General features: G+C 45.3%; 1 pseudogene; it reads left to right on the forward strand.

Annotated features, from left to right (window-relative positions):
• LOC119373775 (protein PALS1-like) overlaps positions 1–22,643 on the forward strand; it is a 36,904-nt pseudogene extending 14,261 nt beyond the window's left edge.
• The last annotated feature ends 50 nt before the right edge of the window (positions 22,644–22,693 follow it).

Consider the following 22,693-nt stretch of genomic DNA (forward strand, 5'->3'; position numbering starts at 1 on the left):
TGAGCACTGTATGGTGGCAGCTGTGTTTGTAAAAGTTTACATGACATCTTTCTCGGAAGAGCAGTGTAGCAATCTGGCCTGCTTGCTACTTTGCCTTACTTTCATTAAAAGCAATTGATCCGCTAGATACAGAAAGGACTACTGTGCAAAACTTCTTGTTCCATTTTCTGTACGTTTCGTATCTAACTGTGCGGGACTAGATAAATGATGCTAACTGCTGGAGATGATGTATTTCGTGAACATGAACTGAGGAGAAACGATTTCTAGTCACTCCAAGTCTCCATCTTCCCCTGAACTTATGTCTTGTTTGGCTTTCATGACCACGTCATGTGATCCAAGCTTTATAAAGTACCTTTTTGGATAAATAGGGATGCTTTGGTTTGAGTGCATTGAAGTTAGTTGGCCAACATTATAGAGTGGCTAAAATCATAATCTAAGCTTCTCACCTTTGTTTGTTATTGTAACAGTGTGTTTCTTTTGCAGCTTTTGCAAACCTTACGACTAGAGGGTTAAACTATATATATACTGTATATATACTATATAGAGATTTGAAAACTTATACTAACTGATCAGGTGTGTCCAGTTTCTCTCCTTGTGGTGTTTGCAGCTTAAAAAGAGAAAAGAGAGACATTTAAAAGAAACACTGAATTGGTTTAAACTGTTTCAATGTCTTTTTAACTCTTATTTTTGTTTCCTTACAGTTGAGTGGTCAGATTGAAGCAGCTCTTTCGCACTTGTTTTTTCAACATAATGACAAATTGTATCACGGAGAAATACAGACAATCTGTCGTTTTGTTTTAGGGGCGAAGCTCCTTAAGGCGTGGGTCGGTCGTCCCCAATGTATGTAGTTGTAGTAGTTGTAGTAGTAGCCACCTCTAGTTTAGTTCTTGGAGTGTTCACTAGATGGCGGTACTTGTAGTTGATGAAAAGATGCGAAATGTTATAAAACTAGATGGCGGTACTTGTAGTTGATGATGAAAGATGCGAGATGTTATAATAGGAATGATGTCACATATGGCCCGTGTCATTGGTGGAAGGCAATCGTTCGGCGACGTACGCTAGGGGGCGTGGTGTAATAAAATCACTTACCTTGCATTTCACGGACCACAAAGCAGTCATAATGAAGGGACCACGGAAACCAGCAATAAAAGTTTGATGACATTTACTCAAGTGTTTCACTTTTAATTGTGGGGCGAATTGCACGGAAGAGTTTCACAGTTTACCGATGATTCCTTCCGGAGCTTCGCCCCACTCATCATCATTCACCCCGTGAATATGCTGTGATTTTTTCTGACTTTCTGTACTTTCCTGTGTTACATTTTCTCAACATGTCCATTGGTAGGTTATGGGTTGATTGGTAGAAGAGAAAAATGCATGTGAAACTTCCACTTTTGACTTTGTGGACTTTGTGCTGAAACCCAAGCATCGTTACATAATTTTTCTCAATGTGGGACTGTGTCCGGGCTTTACAGCTGTTGATTAATCAGAAAGTAACGTGCCTTTTAGGCATCGCTAATTGGTTATGTGCCAAGCTAAACTGTCCGTGTGCTGTGTTCATCCCTTTACGACATGCATTATGATCCACTATATGTAAGTGCATGAAATTTATCTTATTTGATGTCAAGGATCTGGAGACCAAATTTAAAGCAAGTGGAAGGGTTAGAACAAATTATAGTGTGTTCTACAGCAATTAATGGTAATTACAATGCAACAAATTATCTAAGTATTCTACGGTCAGTCATGCTATATTTCTTCATTAAGCAAATTTTAATGATCCGCTCAAATTTCATGCGATAGTTATCTGCTGGCAGTGAGCATTTCTAAAAAGCTGAAAGGAATATTTTGAAATTCCTGCTGAAATGCCCCACGTTAAGCACGGCACCGCCTTCACCAAAGCGATCGTGGGTAGCAAAATACTTCACCCAGAAGTGATATAAAGGAACTTTAGGCTTTAGGCAACAAAAATGCTTAATTCATCACCAGCTCAGTGTTTGTGGTCTCTTCCTTGCCACTAGTGCACAGAAATAGCAAAATTACGTCACGTCTCCAAATGAGGACGCCGTGTCGCAAAGGGTCATGCTTGGAATAACAGAAAGCTGAGCTAGTTGGTAGGGATTCGTGTTAAGATATGAGGCCAAAGTGTTGGGAAAAAATTTTCAGAAAATGATAAGCACTAGAGGTTATTAGTCTATTTTAGGCACATGTTATAAAACAAGTCCAATTTTTTTTAATTTCTCACAATTAAAAATTTTCTTAAAAGTAGGTCTTACGCGAACACTCCTAGCTCAAATCCCACTCAATAAAAAAACCTAAATTTTTGTAGGGTGATAAAGAAAGCCTGTCCAATGATACCAAAACAAATGTCATCAGATAAATATTAAAAACACAGTTATTAAATAACAAAAAAAGTATGCACTAAAACTAGGGGCACCTCTGTAGAACAGGCAGCCATATTAAATCATGTGGCACGATTTTACTCATTGAGGTTCATTGCACACCCACTAATGTGACACGGAAGTGTGTCAAGTTTAATAAAAAATCTTTAGTAGCAAAAAAAGTTAGGCTTGCTTGCGTATGGAAAAATACCAAAAAAATAAGTTCTGAGAAGACCAACAAAAAATATTTGAAACAGGCGCAGCGCTTACGAAAAATGATCAGGAGTGCTAAAATGTTCCATATTTGTAGCTAGTTCCATCCTGGACCTTACTCTCGTCTACCTTTGCTTGAGCAGCACCTGGCCATTTTTTTTTCGAGCTTGCTTTGGAACATCAGTGCCGTGACTGGATGCTTTTGCAGTGTAGAGGGCAGGCTCGATGCCAATTTGTTTCAAGATATCAAGTGTGCCTCTGTTGTCCTTATTGAAATGACATAAAGTGTCATAAAAAGCAAATTTGATTATTGGCAGACTCACATACATGTCCTCGAGTGTAAACAACAGATGTACAACTTGCGCGTCCACCTCGTGAGAAGTTTACCACTTTTAATATTAAAAATGATGCATTCACAATGCTATGAGACCATTGTTACATGTTTGCACTTGATATGATTGTTAAATAACCAACAAAATACTACATGTCAAACTAATCTTATGATGCACACAAAACTGGCGCTTTCAGTTTCGGTTTCGTAAATGATGGGTGGTCTAAAATTTTTGCTTGTATCTTGTGAAAGAAACTGCGTAGACATGTACTTTATGCAGCAAAATGATAGGTGATAAATTGTACATTTAACATGACCAAAAACCAAAAAATGACATTTTGAAAAAATATTCGCATTTTCCACTTGACCCCATACCTTTAAAGACAGGGCATGCATACACGTACACAAGAGAGGTCAGGACAACACCTGGCTTCTCTCTTGTGTCCATGTTTGCATGCCTCGTTCTTTAACAGGGTTATGCTTATGCAGCCTGTGACGTGGTTTGCTGGCTGTCAAACCCAGATCCTGGCAGACGTAATTGTTGTGCAAATAGATTTTTCATGAAAGGGAGAACCAGACAAAATGACAGATGGACAGGTGCTACAAAAATGTTGGTGCTACTAACATCTCCTGCAGTAGACACAAACATGACCACCAAGAAGTTATCTTGCTAACCCGCTTTAGTTATCCCTCTTCCCTTCCCTCTTCTCATTCCACGTTCCATCCCTGATTGCTGAACTCAGTGCTGGACTTGTCGGAGAAGCAGCAGTCATGTCCAAGAGGCCTTTGTCATTGCGGTGGAGCAGCAGGCCGCGAGCGGCTGGAGCGTCTATCGGCGCTGCAGCGCATCCGGCCGGTCGACATGACCACAGCTGTCGCAGGAGCTCAACGCGGAGGAGCGCTCTGCCACGCCTTCATCCCGGCAGCGGGATCCAACGGACTGCTGCTGCTCGCCTCCGAGGCCAGCCCGTCTACGTGGCCTCCGTGCCTCAGCTCCAGAGGCTCCAGCGACACGGCTCAAGGGGTGAGCGTTCTCTCGATTAATAGTTCAGTGTTTGAAGTGACATCACAATGGCAGAGTATCGGTACACTGGCTTTGACACCTCAAGATGCTGATTGAAATGCGAAAACCTAATGCAACCACCATAGTAGCATCTCCTCTCTCTCTCTCTCTTTTTTTTTTTTGCACGATGAAGCGCAGTTTCATTCATCATCATTCATCTTTATTTTCCTTTGTCAAAAAAGGAGGGGACGAAACTAAAAGCCGCACCAGTGACTTGACAAAGGCCCCGACTCCCTGTTACATGGCGTACAGGGAATAGTCATAAGCCATACTTGCATTAGAGCACTTAAATAGTACTTTAAGAAAGGTGACAATTATACAATAGTTAGGAAGAAGCAGTATCTGCACTTCAGCTAATGAACATAGAAATTGATTAATACATACTTGATGTGCTATGAAACTTAGTAGACATATAAATAAGTCTCCACATTGTAAAGATAGAAACATATGTGTTTTGGTTGTGCATAGCCCAGAAAAGCGATCCTGACGTATAATTTCTACACTAATGATTTATTACTGTAATAACACTAACTTTTTGTTATTCAGTTTATTCTGTAAGGCCAGAGATGAAGGGGAACTTGTTTCACCTTGCCTTGGGGCTGTGGAAGGTTTTTGTGTTTTTTGGGGTTTCTTAGCTTGGTCTAGGCTTATAGAAAATGCAATTGTTGTCACTTGTTTTGATTCCAGTAGACTCTAAACAAATCCACCGTAAAATCCCGAGCAAGCGCCCCTACCCAAGCAAGCGCCCCCCTCCCTTCTTTGAGAGATTTCAAATGTGCGCCCCCTTATCCCCTCCCACCATTTTCACTCTTTCATTCACTGTTTTTATTTGCGCTACGAGGGCGAATGAAAACAGTGAATGCATGCGCATTAAATAAAGCATTTTATTAGAAGCACTGGTGTGCATTCTTTATTCTCATTGGCTCTTCCGCCGCCATCTTGAATTTTGATCCATGTCCGAGCAAGGGCCCCCACTCCAAATCTTGGCGGATTATCCTTCACCGTAGGCGGGGCGCTTGCTCGGGATTTTACAGTAGATGTTTTGGCTAGCTTACTGTAATCTGGTGTACAATTCAGGGCCACCTAATTCACTCTGATATTTTGGTTCATTAAAGCATGCTTCTGTGGGCAAAGCATTCGCGAAGTGCAGTGGCCAAAAGCAAATTGATAAAATTCCTTCTAGAAAGCATGGGATGATCAGAATGTAGCCGACTTTAAAGAACATTCTACAAAGCCATTGTGCGTTGAAATATCTATGAACGGTGAGTGACAGTGTTTTAACTGATGATTTGTGCTGAATGACAAATCTGCATCGCATAGATTTTTTCAAACATTGTTTAGCATCATACATGATGTCAACTATGTGTTCTGCAATGTTAAACTTAAAAAATTCTACTTTTTGTTAGTTCATTGATGCGGTGAGCACATTGCTTCCTCTGGGAAGATATCTTGACCAATTTTAAGTGTTTAACATGTGCTGGTGGGCTAGTTGGTTAGTCACAATAGCACGTGGCAGCACACGTCAAAACATGGACAGCACTGCAAGATAGACACAACGCTGGTGTTTGTCTATTCTTCAGTGGTCGTCCATGTTGTTCAGTGTCGTCGAGTGGTGCCATACCTCCTATTGATATATTTAAGTGGTTTCAGACAACCGACAGTCCGAGCAAAAGTCAGCAGTGCCAACGACTTTCGAGTTATTGATGTTACTTGACCAGTGGTGCTCCCCCAATGACGCAGGAGAGTCGGGTTTTCCCGAGAGCAGTGCGCTGACCTCAGCCAACGGGCACGTGGTGCCCGTCGTCGCAGACCAGGAGCTCGAACTGACCCAGCAGCTGCCAGAACCCATGCTCACCTCACCCAACCCGCCCGTGCCCACACCCCGAAAGTCGCTCTCCCCACCTCCCGGCATGAAGGTGCGCAGACTGCTTCCCTGAAATATCTAGCGCATGGCTCTGCGACTGTAACATTCTGTCGAGCACTTACCTCCAGGTCCTTGAGCCAGAAGGCTCTGTTGATGTTGTAGTCGTATTAATAAGACAACATGGTCTTGTATTTGGAAGAACTGCCATTTGGGCTTGTTGGTATACAACGTCTGTCCATAATGTAATGAGACTTGGTCTTGTAAAAAGAATTTATTGATCCGATCGATGCACATTATTTAAACGTTTCAAAATAGTTTTCTTGGGCATCGATATGCCGAGTACAGTGCGATTCCCACGCTGCAAAGGCTCCCTGCAAGTCAGTTGCCGTGATTTTTCTCAGAGACACTGTGACAGCCTGTTGTATGTACACTATCGAAACAGTGACCTTTCAGGCTTTCCTTGAGCTTTGGGAATAGGAAGAAGTGTACCAAACTTACGTCAGAGCTGATAAAATTCTGATACAGCCCTGATGTGAGCCCGGCAGACTTCTTCCCGTTCCCTAATCTCAAGAGGAGCCTGAAAGGTCACCGTTTCGACGTTGTTCTCGCCATCCAACGGCTGTGACAGAAACTCTGAGAGAGGTCACGGCAGCTGACTTTCAGGGACCCTTTGCAGAGTGGCAATCACGTTGCACTCGGTGCATTTATGCCCTAGGAAACTATTATGAAGAATTTAAATGATATGTACCAATTGGATCAATAAATTCTTTTTTCCAGGCCCAGTCTCATTACTTTACAGACAGACGCTGTAAGTTCGTGACAGGAAGCATTTTGGTATATTTCTGCATCTTAACATAGCATTATACTCATGGCATGCTTTTCTTGTCATTGTCATTATTTCAATTGTGATATATTGTACGCTTAAAAGTAACTGCTGTTAAGGCCTCTACGCAGCCATGTCGTGCTTGCACCTTGTCAGTGATAATGCTGTTAACTACTGCATAATGTTCCTTAACTCCTTGGCCATCCTTGGCTCTAGCGCCATAAAACCCCACATATTGTCATCTTCATCAAGGCGTGGAGTCACATTTTCTAGCTTTGCATTGGGAGGGGACGGGATTTCACTCACATTCCCAGCTTATCACACTCCGGCGTGTGGGGGGAGCGTTATCTTAGTGGCTGCATTCTTATCGGACCAGACACCCAAGTAGTCTTTTTCCTGCTGTTGTGTCTGACGGTGATGCAACTGCATTCTACTGTGCTGATAATGAAGTGCCTTTTATAAGACAAACATGATGTGGAATCTAGTGTGGTAGTATTGCAGCAGCAGCAGCAGCAGCAAAAAAAAAGTGAATGATAACATAGGGAAGCTCTGATGCTGTCGAAATCAGACATTCCACAAGCATATCGGTGCTACAGTCATGCTGTGTGTGACTCCTACCTTTTTATGAAATGCGTGCATGTAGGCCATTGAAGTACGGTCTCTTTTCAGTTTGAGAAAACGTCAACCTCGTAATACATCCCTGCCAAAACAAACAGCAGTGAAGCATAGTTGCTTCAAATTGGCAGCCAGCGCAGCAGGAAGAGGCAACATAAAATTGTTTGTAGTCAGCGGCAGGCCATGGCACTTGCGTCAGCATAAAGCAAAAGGCCATTGCGCTGTATCTGTCATGTGTGACTGATTGTAATGCTTACTTTTTGTTTGCCTTTATCAGTATTGTCACTGCAGAAGGCAGGGCATATCTGCAGTGATGATAAGCACATTAGTGGCACACATCTAGAAGAAAGAGAGAAAATACAGTTTTCTCCTGGCTAGCAATTAGACATGATGAAACTAGAACTTGCAGCAATGTGTAGTTGTCAGAAGTGGAAACAAAAATGCATGTTTGCCTTTTTGTTATGTTCCGGAAGCGTGGTGAACAGGAAAATTTAGAGGAATGCCTGTACCAGCATGATTCTAACTATCGAAAGAGTAACTGTCAAAAACAAAAGTTGATTTGGGAATTCCACGTATTCCTAATGCAAGTGAAAACGTTTCTCTGTGTGTGTTGTGTGCGAATGTGTGTGTGTTGTTAGAGTTTCACACAGTTTCCTTTAAACTAGATATACAGTGCGCAGTGCAGTTCAGTACATGACAATTTAACACTAAGTAATTGCACACTTTTGTGTTACAGTGTCTTCATTCGTCTCGTATTGCTGTAATTTCAACTCGAACGTTTACATCAGAGTCAACACCAGCTTTAACGGCAGATTCGTTGCAACATGACGCAGCTGTCTCGAGAAATATGCGTACCATTTTTATAATAAAAGGTGTTATGTTGTGTTTCAATCCGTGAAGCACTGTACGTTCCCAGCTTTGTTGGGGCTTTCCAGAAAAGATGGGAACTCCAGGCATCTCTAGCATGGGGCCTGTGTAAGATAGTTTTGCTGCCTTTCCTGCCCACCAGGGTCCAGCCGAGGTGGAGACAGGGGCAGTCGCATCGCGAGATGCCGTGGACGTGCCCGAGTCTTTTGTGGCGGTGGCCAAGACCCGCCGCGTTACCCGCCGCCTCCAAGGCCTCAGGGCTCTCCCCGGCTCAACGGATCGGCAGCTCCAACAGGAGACCAGTTGGAGCGAATCCGGAAGTATCAAGTGAGTTTCCTCTAACAAAACGCATTTGTTTTGCTCGTAAAGCAGGTGTTTCTCAATCCGCTGTACCTAACCATATAAATGGCTTATCTTTGCATGCATCCTGCATATATGTCAGCAGACTCTCATTAAACAGAACCTGAAGGGTCCAGAAAAATAAGTTCCGTTTAGCAGGAGTTTCATTTGCTGAGTGATGAACAGGCGGCAGAATTCAAATATGAAACCAGTCGTATTAGAACGGCGGCTCCATGTAAGCGGCAATTCCGTTGAAGACATTTTCATTTTCTGACAGTCTAGTATGTTCCGATGAATTTGTTTATTATGCAAAAGCAACAGCCTGTCACTTTCCCTGTTATGGCAGTTGTGTTAATTTGTAGTTAATTTGTGTACCAGCTAACTCTCCACCAAGTATTGCTCCTTCTTCAGTCGCACGTGGGTAGGTGACAGTGCGTGATGCTGTGCCTTCAATTCGCAGGAAGAGCTGCGGCTGCGCAAGGAAGAGAGGAGCGCTAGCGCAGGAGCAGGAGTTCCTGCGGTCATCACTACGAGGCTCCAAGAGCTCCGTGCCTTGGAGCAGAACGCCCCGGAAGGGATCCTCAACGCTGCCTTTGAGACGGAGGACACCTGCTCCTTCGGTGCCACTCTGCCTTCGGCGCCCGCCTCCTGCCTGTCAGCCCACACAAGCCTCCCAGCCGCATTTATGGTGAGCTTGTGTTGTTTCACACACTGCTTCAACGGTGCATAGACTGTAGAAGTTGTAGTCAAACGTCATTATAACGAAGTAGCATTGGACCATAATTCAGTTCATTATATCTCATATTCGTTGTAGCAGCATAGATAAAGATCTACTCTACCAAATCAGCAATCTGGCTCGTGCAAAAAAGAGTAGATTCAGAATGCATGCACTGCACAGAATAATTTTTCACAGTGTCTATGCGCAAGAGGGCCTTTTCTACTTCCAGCGGTTTCAGTGGGGAGTTTTCTCCAAGTAGCTTCTCGGTCTCCTGGTCACGTCTAGGGCATCGGTGCTGCCAAAATTCCGCGCTTTTTAAATCACATTTTAAACCAAATTTTATATCACAACCACATTTTAACAAAAATGGGGTTGTGAATTCAATTTGTTTTAAATTTATTTCCGCTTTTTATGCCACCTTTCGGGTTAACGATAATTACTATATCAGTGCTCGTTATAGCGAGGTTGAAGGTATTCAGAACCTGACTGAGTCGTAAGACTGTGGAGCAGCTTGAGTGTCCTCATAACTCACAAATTACAGCTTCACGGTGCAATGACAAATTACAGTTCATGGCTCATAACGAGATTGTCCTTGCAATAATCATGCCGTAACGTAAAAGAATGGATTATATGTTCCAACGTGATTACTGCAAGACAATGCACGTCTGGCTGGCCACTACTGCGGTCTTTCGTAATAAGATCGGTACACATTCAGTGGAATTCACTATCATTAAGTCTTGCTCAGTGACAATGAACTAGAGATATTGGGTGATACGCTTGGACTGTTTCTCAACAGAAGAGGGAGAAGGTCACATGACTAAGTAAAGTGATGGACGTACAGTGGAAAAGCACGTGTCGGGATGCAGGTTCAATGCAATGGCTGGACTCTAATGCAGTCAGTGATGCCTGTGACCAGAAAAGCACAGCGTTGCATTTGTCAGTGTGCTACCCATGGAGGCTATAAATCTAAACTGCAGGCTGTATGTTCAGACTGCAGACATGATGAGCTTTTTTACAGACTCCTCCATTTTTTGAAGTCTACATTGAGGGTCTTTTTGAACATTTTTGTAGTCTACATTTCAGGGCCTGTAGAACCAGTGTATGTATCTTGATGCTTTTATAATTTCCTGATTTGTAGGTCAGCTTTGTTCAATGACGAAAAAACTGAAGTACCCAATGTGCAACTAGGAGATTGCTGCTATAAACTTGTCACAGTTGTGAATGCTTGCCACTGATGATGTTATTCCCCCTTCATTTTAATCCACTGTTGAAGAATCTACCACCAATGTGCAACATTTTTATCTTGTGTACCTCGTTCTTTTTTGTGTTTGTGTGTGTGTGTTTTTTGATGATGTCCTACGCATTGTTTTTTGCTGTAATTCTAAGGGGGCAGTCACCTTAGTCAAGCTACTCACCGTAGTAGCTTTTTGTGACTGCTCCTTTCTTTCATGTTGAATGAAAGACAAATAAAGCATCGAATCGAATTTAATTCTTCTGTGTTCTTGGGTGGTGTTGCGTGTGCAGAAGCTCACGAGTTGGAGCAGTGCCTCAAGAGGCTGGAGCCCCTGGCAGATGCGGGCTCACTGGCATGCGTGGCCAACTTGCTGAAAGAACCGGGCTTCCAGGGGGCGCTGGCCGTCAGCAACAACGTCCAGCAGGCCTGGTGCTACCAACGGCCGCCTACCCCGTCTGCTCCAATGCTCAGGACTTGGCTCAGGAGGTTGGTGCTCTGCTCCTATCTCATAATGCATGAGGGGGGGGGGGGGGGGGGGGGCAGGCTAGACTTTTCAATTGCGTATTTGGTAGTGGCACATTCAAGTGACCATTTCAGTCTGCAAGAAGGCAGTGCACATGGAAAACAAGGACAGTATACAGTGCAGACCACTTTTAACGTAACAGCGTATAGTGCAGGACCGGTTATAATGCGGTCTTTTTCGACTCCCGTTTACCCTCCCATAGAACCGCATGTATACGCATACCGCTTATTGTGCAGTCCCCCAAGATGAAATACCGTTATAATGCGGTTGCGGGAAAATATTTCTGACAACGCGGTAGCGAGTGCGGTTCTCAAAGGAGGTACGCTGGGGAGGGAGCGATGAGGTCGCTACGAAGGGCGGGCACGCACAGTGAACGAACGAGGGGCGGAGGGAGGAAAAAGACTGCGGCAGCGCTGTGCTAGCTCGCCGAGTGGGGAAGGATGGTGGTTGCCTAGGCGACGGAGTAGCCTTTGCACCGGCGGCGGCAAGGCTCCGCGGCCGCTTGCCGGCAGCGCGTTCCGCGTGGAACGTACGATCGCGTCCTCATCAAGTGCGCTTTAAAGTAAGTTTCCTATCGGGAAAAGCGTCGTCGTTATCAGACTTGCTACAGATCTCGTTTGCTACCCTCGTCCGCAAACTGAAAAGTTTTGCGGCTTCATGACGCGAGCTTTCGCCCTTTCTGCCAGTGCGCGGACTTAAACGAGCTTGGCGGGCTTTTGTCGCCGTTGATCTCCCGGCCGCGAACACAAACGTCGTATCACGCGCACTGTTCTTGGGTTAGTGCTTGAGTGCGATCTTTCGACGTCCGATCTTCATGTTGTCTTGGACAAACTTCCCGCGACAACATGCTGAACCGCAGGCTAGGCCTATCAGCGTTGGTTGCTTTTCGGTAGCGGTCGTGGGCGATAAAAGTTGCGGTTTGGTGCGAATCAACGAACTTCTTGCGATGGCTGCACTTGAAGGGAAGGGAATCATATCGTGAATGAAAACGAGGGCATGGTCGGCACATGCAACCTCGAACGGTGGTTTCCGGATTCGATTGCAATGTCTTGGACATCGCGTGCGCGCCCGTGAAATTGAACCATCGGTACCGCTCAGCACGCGAAATTTCGGTCGCGATTCGACATGGTTTCTGTGTAATGCGCATACCTCGAGGTGGCCTGAAACGTAGTCGGCGAATTTCCGCGATGGCACTTTGTTTTGTTTGCTTTTTTCCCCGTGTTCATTCGTTGGCAATGCGGGTCATTGGCGGTTAATTTTTGAACATTCGGAGATTTAAGTGGTTGTAAGCGCCCCAAATCGCATATGTCGATTATCGGACACGCGAGGCTACATGCTCAACACGTTTTGCGCAAGTGCAGCCTTTGAAGAAGGTTGTTTTGGTTATAGTGCGGTACCGCTTATAGTGCGGATATTCGCGACTCCGGCGACTTACGTTAAACGGTCTATACTGTATGTAAGAAATAGCACAAGTATTGCTGTGCTCATTGCCATTATGCTCTGCTCTGCTGAAGGTGCACCACTGCACACATAGTGTACCAGCTATGATAACTAAGTGGCTATGGTACTTACTGTTGAGCACAAGGTTGTGGGTTCGATTCCAGATACCAGCGGCTGCATTTCAGTGGTGGTGAAATGCAAGATCGTTTGTGTGTACTTCTATTAGGTGCATGTTACAGAAGCATGGGTCGTCAAAAATTAATCTCAGCCCTCGACTATGGTGTCTTCCTAACTACAGCAGTTTATTTAGCCCAATAAATCACACACATGTTGTGGTGCCTCTGCAGGTGCTGTCCCTACTAGAAGGCTGTCCCTTGGCCGAGGCAATGCAGCTGCAAGACTTTCTGAGCCGACTAGACGTAGATGGATTGCTGCTGAGCCATGACCGCATTGCGGCACGCTGTGGAGCGTCGCCGCGCCTTGCCCATCTCCACCCGGTCCCGGAGGCGCCCATGAGGCCCTGGACAGGGCATCTCACTACTCAGAGGACAGCATCAGATTGTCCATATTGACAAGACTAACGAACCACTGGTGAGATGGCGAAAATGACTAGTCTTAGTACAGCTGTTTTATTAGTTGACGTGCACAGTAAAATGGTCACATGAGCAAAAAACACGCACACCGATCAGACAAAGCTCGAAAGGCAAGATGCTTCAGCTTCCTTACAGAAGCCTTGTTCACTGGTAGCTGTGCTCAGTTGAACAAGCCTCAGTTGTCAGTTCTTTTTGTGTCTTTGTGTGTGTGCGCTGTTTAGCCCAAATTGCTATGCTGCGAAGTTGAAACGTCTTGGCTCTTAAAGTTTTGTATTTGGTCAGTGTTTGTCTCTCTTTGTTAAATTTTAGCCTGTCCGGACGAGCTTCCGTCAAACTCTCGTTAAACAGTCACATTGCACCCTTCAGTCCAATCGATCACTTTGATGCGTTGTAATGTGTTTACAATAATTATTGTAATTGCATAATTACTGTTTGGCCATTTAGCCTTTGACAATGTAACTCTGGCTTTTTCTTGCAGGGTGCAACTGTCCGCAATGAGGGGAGAGTGTCATAATTGGACGAATTGTCAAAGGTGGCGCAGCTGAGAAGAGTGGTAGAAATGACCTCTGTACTATGGGACGCTCATGCCTGAGAGTTTGAATATTCAAGAGGGTGAATGTTGTTTTTTGTGGTCACGTGGCCAGCTGTCCTTACATGAACCACCCTGGTCCTGTGTCTCTTGACACTTTCTGAAACCGAAACTGCATCTGGGCGCTGCAAACATCTCCAATAATTAATTGTCGCACGCTCTGGCAAATTAGGTTTTCGGCTTTCGGCTGTGATAAGTGGGCCATTAGCTACTGATTGCAACTGAAAAAAAAAAAAACAAATTTTTGTGTCAGTTTAACAAACATACCACAAGGATTCATGCTTGAGTTGAGTAAATTTTCTTTCTCTGCTTCCTCTTGTAGGCTTATTACACGAGGGTGATGAGATTCTGGAAGTGAACGGTATCGGCATGCGTGGCAAGTCGGTGAATGAAGTCTGTGACCTGCTGCAACAATGACCGGCACCCTCACATTCCTGATAGTGCCATGTAACCAGGAGACCATCACGCCTCGCTCCACAGACCCGGCATGATCCATGTCAAGGTGATTTTTCAGCAGTTTACATATGAGCTGATGCACGTGTGGGAACTCCGATTTGCAAAATGTTTTCAGTAAAATGCTGTCTAGAACACGTTCTTGCATTTCAAGCCAAATTTGTAATGTGGCTTGGTCTGGGCCTTATAAGTTGTAGAAAGCCCTTCCCTTATCACCGACTGTTGCTGTAACAGACCATCGGTTCTTGGGTCTATGCATTACCGACTTGGTTCACTTTCACTTCTTTCTCTGTGTCTTCTTTGTATTACAGTAAAAGCTCGTTAATTCGACCCCTGTTAATTAGAAAAATCGGATAATTCGGATGCGTTCATTGGTCCTGGCAAGCATATGTATTCTTTAATGGCAACAAACTCTAGTTAATTCGTAAATTCGGACGATCCTCAGCGCCCCACGCATGAAGCGCCGCAAATGTGCGACGCAAAAGTGTGAGAACGGTATTCAAAAACAACCGAAATGGCTGCGGGCCTTCAGAAAGGCTTGGCTGCCATCCACAATCTAACCACAATTGCACTGTTGTGTGACCAAATGCTTCAGTGGCTGCAGCAAACTTGTTTCTTAGAATAACAGAGAGCTGAGCTAGTTGGAATATTCATTCTAAAAAGACAGGGCGTGTCCGTGTTTGCACGCCCTGTCTTTTTAGAATAAAACTTGTTTAGTTTTTTTACTTTACTCGGCACACAGGAACTGCTTGGGCGAACAGTGCCTACCATTTTTGCGACACAAAGATCATCCTCGTGCGCATGGGGTGTTGGTGGTGGGATATGTAATAAGGAATGGGTTCAGAGCATGTTTCAGCTTCACGCACGGGGTCTTGAGCTGCGGTCACATTGCTAACGACATCGCGAATGACGAAAGTTGCGGCTTTTGCATTGCTCTTAAGGAAAACATGTACTGGATTTATGTATTCGTCAAGAAAATTAAAAGGCCTTGACGTAATAGACATTTTTGTATTGTTTTCTTAATACTTTTGATAATTCGGCATTCAGCTAATTCAGACATTTTTTCTGGTCCTGTGAAATCTGAATTAACGAGCCTTTACTGTATACGCTGCCTACTTTCCATCTCTTAAGCTGTTAAAGTGTAATTGTTGCTTAGAAGAATACTGTACTCGGTTGCAACCTAAGAAAAAATGTCATCTCCGCTCACAGCCATTGCTGTCCCTCCCCAGAAAACATTTAAAATGCTCCATCCAATAGCGCTCACTCATTTTCGTGAGGTCAAGCACCTCTCAAGTGTTTCAGATAGTTGACCTTACCTCACAGGCACGTTGTGCCACTGGTTTTAGGTCGGAAACTTGAACATCCACATAAATTTCGTCAGAGATTCTGACATCACTGCTTAGCCAACTTAATGTTTTAAGTTGTAACGATGAACCTTTAGCTCTCGGTATGCGTAACATTTAGATTAGCTGATAAAAAGTACTTATTGTTTGAGCGGAAACCAGCTAGCATGACTGTCTCTCACAAGTGATGGGCAGGTGGGCGTGGTCCTGTGGGCGGAGCTTACATTTTTTCTTAGGTTGTAACCGAGTGTACTTGTACTACAGTAGTAACCTGAATTTCGAGGCGTGCCATACCGGCGACATTTGAACATTGAATAAACGAATATGTCGTACCGTGCGTTCCTGTGTCGCTGGAAATAAACTCTGTACATCCCCGCGTCACAGGCCCACTTTGACTACGAGCCGGAGGAGGACCTGTACATTCCGTGCCGAGAGTTGGGCATCCCGTTCCGAAGGGTGACGTGCTGCACGTCATCAACCGGGACGATCCCAACTGGTGGCAGGCTTACCGCCAGGGCGAGGAGGACCAGACCCTGGCCGGCCTCATTCCTTCCAAGTCCTTCCAGCAGCAGTGAGAGCTTGCCTTCCGTTTTAACGTGTGGTAGAATCGTGGTAGACGGATTTGCCGCTCAAAACGGAACAGCTGCCTTGAATTTCGATGGTTTTGTATTTGGGTGCTGCACGGCTGTGCATCTTTCTAGGTAAATGGAACTCCTGCCAAGTAACAGTGTCGATGGTTGAACCATTTGGTACATGACTGAAGATGAAATACCAGCAAGGCAACGACAGACATGGAAAAAGAAAGCGATAGGGCAAAGTTGGACTAACTGAATTTTATTGCATGAAGAAACCATTTAAAACTTCCAGCAATCACCCGGTGCATACACAGGAGCTATCATAAAGGCACAACCAAGCACAACCAAGTAGCACCTTGCAGCTTTTCTAACATTCCGGTGTACGCGCACTTGAAGCAAGCCAATGAGCCGACTGGCATGGTAAAAAAGGACGTGTATGCGCAGTGCACACTCTCGAGCCGTCAGAAGGAGCCACGGTGTTGTTTGCCACGTGCTCTCCAAAATTTTGATTGCGACTGTACATACTATACATAAACAATTAATTAATTCCATCTTGCTTATCAGTCGGTGACTGCATGTACTATACAAAACGCCATTAATTCCTTCTTGCTTATGACCTCACAATGGTGACATTCTGCATAGAAAACTGGTGTTAAAAAGATTTCCAAATCCTGCTTCTTCCTGGAAAAAAAGATATCCTCTTTGGGTTGCACCACCAATTGTGCTACTGGAAGTGTCTCAATATTACCAGCAGTTTCTGTTACAGAGAGACATGAAGATTCTGATTCTGGTAATAAAGACTTCTTGCATTACCCAAATACAAAACCAACCAAATGAAGGCTGTTATTCAAATTAAGCGAGTTCTATTTACAAGCATTTCTTAGCCTGTTCTGTATTTCACTGTGCATAAAGGTGTAGTGTTTACCGGATCACTGTTGGAAGGCTTGCAAACGAGTTTTAGCAGATGCACAGCCAAAATATGCCCAAATACGCCCACAATGCCTGCCCATCTTTTAGCCACTGTGTATGCGCAAAGTAGAAAATAAGAACCTCGCATTTACTTCCACAAACTGGAACATTGCAGACAGTGCCAAGACATGGTTGTCGTGCCTAACTCAACTTTCTTGCTTGTTGTATTCACCTGGCGTTATCACTTGAAATGATGAACAAAACGCCGGCATCAATCGGCACCCGCTACAGAGAACAAACAGAATGAGCAAACTCGTACTGTATATCCTTCAAGATTCTGGCAGCACCCATTGCCTGCCACGTGCGCTACCACATGGTCTTGGAGACTATGTTCAACCAATACAGCCACTTGCTAAGACTACAGCACCAATAATATGCATATGGCTCTCCAAAACAATGCTGAATTGTCGCGAATACCTTTCTGTCGAAGCTTCAGGACACAAAATTAAGGCAAATTCAAGTGTCAGTACACAATTCACAAGCTACAGTGTGCACGATGACCACTTGATAGATTTGAGGCAGAGGGAAAAAGCATGGAGTGATGCAGTTCACACCCCGTATTCTGGTGAACGCGAAATTCATTGTGTGTGTAGCAAAATGCCGGACATGCTGAAAACTTCTGCTGAGGTTCCGCTGTACAAAAGTAGCCTCAATGCGTTTTTAACGTGAGTATATAAGCAATTCAACTGAATGCTCGATTGCAGCATTAAAATAAACTGCACCTTCCCCCCCCCCCTTTTTTTCTAGGCGTGAAGCTATGAAACAAGCTTTGGCTGGCGGCGACGCAGGGTCGAAGGAGAAGACCAAGCGAGGTACAGCTTGCCTACTTTCCCTCAACGGAAGTGCGGGTGGTGACAGTGTTCTCACTTTTTGCTCAACAGGGAAATTTCTTTGTGCCAAGAAACACCACAAAAAGAAGAAGAAAAAGAGCAGCAGTACGACTGGTACTTTGGGTGACGGTAAGTTGCATCTCTCTCTGTTCACACATTGGTCTCCAAAAACGTATCATAACCTTATAATGACCCATTTAGAACTACAAAAGTAAGGGGAACGAAGGGACTTTATTGTTTAATAGCCTGTTTGTTTTTTTCTTAAAAATGTGGAGCTGACAGATTGGGACCATGTCTTTTTTTTTTCTGATTTTGCTGGCTTATTGCATAGCAAGGGTCTCAACTTTGTCAGCCTCTATGCCTTAGGTGTTACGTACATGTGAGGGCTCGCTACAGTTTGCCTGCCCCTATGCTCCCTTGGCTCCTGTGGTCGAAAGAATAGAAAAAGATATAAACATTAATGACCATGCTGTAGGTGTTAGTCTGACTGATAATCTGGCTTGCCGCTCCGGGTGTTGGACGATAATTGCCTACTGCCATGCTTCACTGTCTGTTGACTTCGTGCAGTTGGAAATGAACTGTTTGTGCTTTTAGTCACAAAAGTGTGGCATTGTGAGTATTTCTGTTTTCTTTCGCGGCCCACTGGTCACATTCATCTCGGTCAACGGAACTCCTGTTAAACAGTCCTTTCAGGTTGCGTTTAACAAGAGTCGACTGTATGTCCTTTAAAATAAATTCTTCCTGTTTGCACCTGCAGTCCGTGAGCGCATTCCGCCAAGTTTTTTTTACGATATTTGGCATAAGGGGAGTTGGGAGTGTTGGGGATGTATGCTGACTGTTGTGGTGAATACACGCAGACTCTGAAGCGAACGAACCAGTGCCAACGTACGAAGAGGTGTCGCTCTACTACCCCCGTCCCAACTGCAAGCGACCCGTCGTGCTTGTTGGACCGTCCAACATAGGCAGGCACGAGCTCCGCCAGAAGCTGATGGAGGACACGGAGCGCTTTGCAGCCGCAGTTCCTCGTGAGTGTCTCACGAGATCGTGGAAACCTGGACGAATAAACTAAAGAACTCGCATTTCACTGGTCGGCGGGAAAGGAGGGAGAGTCCAGGCTGACATGCAGAAACTTGAACGTTTATAAGCATCATTCAGGTCGCAGGCAACTTAAAGCTTGCTCGGTTTTTGCTTTTCCCAAACGCATTACGGAAATCAAAGTTCAGCAAGCAACCTCTCTTTCTTTTGCATCAGCATGAACCGTTGGGCTAGTTAGTTGGTGTGACATTTCTTGGATGAAGGGGGAAAAATTTTAGATTGATAACTACAATGACAAAAGGGGCAGGACCGACAGGAAAGACGCTGGAAGCGTGTCTTCCCTGTCAGTCTTATGCCCCTGTTGATCAAAACTTTTCCGCTCGTCATCCTAAAAAAATCTCTTTCTTCTTGTGTCTTGCATGAGATACCTGATTAATATGATGCCTCAGGATATAATAATGCATTGGGAATGACAAGCAGTCTTCAGCACATAATCTTTGGCTAGTTGGCAGAGTCTGCTAAGCATTGCTTTTCTGGCTGCAAACTAAAACATACGAAAGAAGGTTGACACACACAGGTTAGAAACAGTGCTCATTTATACACCCTCTTCTATTTATTGCTTCAATTTTATGTATTGTTGCATTTATGGTGCTATGAATGTGTGAAATACAGTTTATGTACGGTCCTCACGGATTGAGATGCAACAATTTAGGGTTATGCAATCCACTTTTGTTTCCACCGTTTGTGTCATATCAGTGTTATTTGGACTCAAGAGAGAGCCAACATTTAATTTTAAAAAAAAAGGGGGACACCCACTGCGGTGGTTTAGTGGTTATGGTGCTCGATTGCTGACCCAAAGGTCGTGGGATTGAATCCCGGCCGCATTTCCATGGAGGTAAAATGCTAGAGGCCCGTGTACTTAGATCTAAGTGCACGGTGAAGAACCCCAGAAAGTCTAAATTTCTGGAGCCCTCCACTTCGGCGTCCCTCATGATTATATCGTGGTTTTGGGACACATACTAAAACCCCAACAATTATTAGTACGCCCCACCACGTTGGTCTAGCGGTTATGGCACTTGACTGCCGAGCTGAAGGTCGCAGGATCGAATCCCGGCCACAGCGGCTGCATTTTCGATGGAGGCAAAAACTGGAGGCCCGTGTACTGAGATTTAGGTGCACGTTAAAGAACACCAGGTGGTCGAAATTTCCGGAGCCCTCCCCTACGGCATCTGCCATCATCATATCATGGTTTTGGGACGTTAAACCCCAGATATATTATTAACAATTATTATTACTATTATTAACACTTGCATCAGAGCCATCATTACCTCTAGCAGCCAAATTCGTAGTGATATGAGGTGATTATCTTGAGCAATCACGCATATCATTCATTATACTGAAAGTTTTGATGTCGCTCTTCAATCTGTGAGTACTGTACCCATGTTAGCAAAACGGTAACCTGATAGCACGGCCTTTCTAGTTTGATGTCCAGAATTTTACTGCAACTTTACCATCAGCTTGCGCTTTTTCAGTAGCTAGCTCTCATCGAGGATCTGACTCCCACGACTTGCAATTTGTCTTTGCCAGACACCAGCCGGCCGCGAAAGGATTCGGAGATAGACGGGGTAGACTACCATTTCATTAGTCGGCCCCAATTCGAAGCCGACATCCTGGCTGGCAAATTTGTGGAGCATGGAGAGTACGAGCGTAACTACTATGGTACCAGCCTTGACGCCATTCGGAGTGTCGTGAACTCTGGCAAGGTCTGCGTACTCAATCTCCACCCACAGGTGAGGCATATGCGTCCGTTTTGCGGACGTTTATGTGAAATCGTGATGGCTCGGAGCCTCTGCTGCTACCAACGTGCACAGGCCAACACGCCCCTAATGACCCTTGGAGTTGGTTTAATGGTACGATTCCCTGTGGTACTGCTGTCATGAGGTGGGCACCCTCTAAACCACCTCAAAGTTCAAAAGGCTTCTTGCATGCATGCTTCTTCTTCCGGGCTTTTTGGATCCTTTTCTCTGTGCGTGTATGTTGTAGTGCCATGCATGCGGTGCCACTGTCGTAAATGCTGTCAATTGGTTCATCTGTGAGAGGTGTCGTTTCCGATTAACCTGGAGACATATACTTTTAATGGGGTTCTGACACGAAAATATTCAGTTGTTTTCTTGCATCAAATTAAAGGCCAAGCCCTCAAGAGCCTAGTAAATGTACCGGTAAGCGTGAGTCTACCTTAAAAATGTAATCGCTTCTTTTTTTTAAAGCTAGTTTCGGTTCCCTACTGTACCCTGACGTCACAACATGGCATCAGTTTCTCGTCACATGCTCGCTTAAAATATCGCGACATTCCCACGGCTGCTCCTTTCCTGGCTCCGGTAGTGACACAAGTGGCCATTTTGAATTTTATGGTGCTTGACGTCACCACAACTACCATTCCGGTGCGTGAAGTCACCGGAATTGACACTGTAGCCTGACATCACACTAGTGTTGATGTCAGTAGGTGTGCCATGCGAAAATGGGCTTTAATGTCAAAATAATATATCTTATCAGCATTTACTGAGCTTCCCGCTTGCGCAGAGCCGTCTCTGCATACAGGATATTTGTATGGCAGAGTAAACTCACCTTTGAAAATTCGTGTCAGTACCTTTAACGGACTTGTAAACTCGCTCTTCGTAGTCTCGCTTGCTCATTGTGCGCAATCAACAAATTTCACTTCTCCATGTGTGTTCCTGATTGCATATCCAGCAGCAACAGTGTGGGGTGTATTGGGCTTCTTCGACGGTGCACGATGGCACGATGACGCAGTGTTGGCTGCGAAGCGCTCACGTTGTTGTCCCTCTTTCTTCTTCTCTGGCAGTCTCTGAAGATGTTGAAGCACTCTGACCTCAAGCCGTATGTGGTCTTTGTGGCCCCACCGTCTTTGGAGAAGCTCCGGCAGCACCGCGCCCGCCAGGGCGTGCCAGTGCGGGAGGAGGAGCTGCGAGAGACCATCGAGCGGGCGCGGCAGGGAGGAGACTTACGGCCACTACTTCGACATGGTCATCGTCAACTCAGACTTGGACCGCGCCTACAGCGAGTTGCTCAAGGAGGTGGCCATCTTGGAACGCGAGCCACAGTGGGTGCCCAGTGCTTGGCTCACAAACCAGGACAATGCTGCGGGCTCCTAGCCGCAGGCCACGCCGTCGGAGGTGCTTAGTGTCACCTTGCACGCCCGAGATCTGAGGAGCGCTCGCGGTTGCCAAGACGAGGCCTTCAACTGCCACGACTGGTCGGAGACGATGCGGAGCATCCGTGGTGTTGAAGCAATACGTTAATAACGACGCGCTTGGTGACCCCTGCACCCTCGTCGCCACGCAGTGACGGTTCTCTAGTGAACCAGCTTCTCAAAAAATGCCACCACCGATGTTTTCTTGCGTCGCGGACCAATCGCGGTGCTTTGAAGCACCGTCCGGCGACTGTTTCTTCCGAGGCCATATGGACAGTGCCACCCCCCCCCTTCCATGCGCGCACGACGGCCTGACAGGTCGGACAAAGCCTGGTGGCGTTAACTAAGCGGAACTTTTTGGAATCGGATGGTGCAGCTTGTATATTGTGAGAATTTAGACGCAAACACCACACACACGAGGCCATTTTTTATGTACAATATAATAGGAGCAACTAGAAACGTTTTACTACTGCCAGAAAAAGCGCGGCTCCAGTCTCTGTATCGGCGGGACGCGACGGCCGCCCGTTTGCAAGCAGTCTCCGCAACCTCACGCTATCAGCGCAGAAGAACAGGAGCTGGGCTGGGCAGTCAGTACAAATCAGAGTTTGTGAAGCATTTCGTTTTTTAGGAGAAAAAAAAAAGTAACCATTACATTGTGCGTACTGTCTTCAGAGCGTCGTTTTAAAAGTTGCA

The sequence above is a fragment of the Rhipicephalus sanguineus genome, chromosome 11, assembly GCF_013339695.2.
Source record: "Rhipicephalus sanguineus isolate Rsan-2018 chromosome 11, BIME_Rsan_1.4, whole genome shotgun sequence".
Taxonomy (NCBI): Eukaryota; Metazoa; Arthropoda; class Arachnida; order Ixodida; family Ixodidae; genus Rhipicephalus; species Rhipicephalus sanguineus.